The sequence below is a fragment of the Pogonomyrmex barbatus genome, unplaced genomic scaffold, assembly GCF_055798465.1.
Source record: "Pogonomyrmex barbatus isolate J1 unplaced genomic scaffold, ASM5579846v1 scaffold7, whole genome shotgun sequence".
In the NCBI taxonomy this organism is placed as follows: Eukaryota; Metazoa; Arthropoda; class Insecta; order Hymenoptera; family Formicidae; genus Pogonomyrmex; species Pogonomyrmex barbatus.
In genome coordinates this window covers 1,669,946-1,670,707 of record NW_028297171.1, presented here as the reverse complement: position 1 = coordinate 1,670,707, position 762 = coordinate 1,669,946, and positions in this window count along the sequence as shown.

Below are 762 nucleotides of genomic sequence, written 5' to 3'. Positions count from 1 at the left end.
CGGGTATTAAGTTGTGTCTAGCTTAAATCTTGTGCCCTCGATCTATCGGTTCTCCCCGGTTTGTCACAAAAATTGCTACATTATCCTTTCGTTGGGTTAAATAATTGTTAATTTCTGTTAGGAATTCTCTGTGGGGTCGTACCATCGTATTTGCGTTCTCGAATAAGGGTTCATTATCTGAGTTATTGCTATCGTCGTCGGAAGAGTTTTGCGTCTCGGATTGTGACTCATCGCTGTCAACGTTATCATTACTTATCGCTGTTTTGTCTCTAATGCTCTCTTTGTTCGGTTTATCTGCCGCTTGAGCGTTATACAATGACTCATCAGTATCGTCAATGGATATGGAATTTGCCTTTTCTCTAAGTCTTAATGGCAGTGTTTGGATTATTGGGTTTCTGGAAAGGGCATCTGCATTTACGTTGCTTTTTCCGGCTTTGTATATTACCTCGTATTCGTACTCTGCTAATTTAAGTCGCCATCGTGCCAATCTAGAGGTTGGATCTTTTACTGAGTTTAACCATGTTAGAGGCTTATGGTCAGTTACCAAGGTAAATTTCCTACCGTATATGTACGGGCGAAAATAATTCACGCTGTATACTATGGCTAGTAACTCCTTTTCGATCGTCGAGTAATTCTGTTCGGCAGTGTTAAGTGTTCGAGATGTGTATGCTATAGGTAAGTCTTTTCCTATTGTTCCCTGACTTAATATGCCTGCTATGGCATAATTAGATGCGTCTGTAGTAATTATGAATGGTCGCGTAA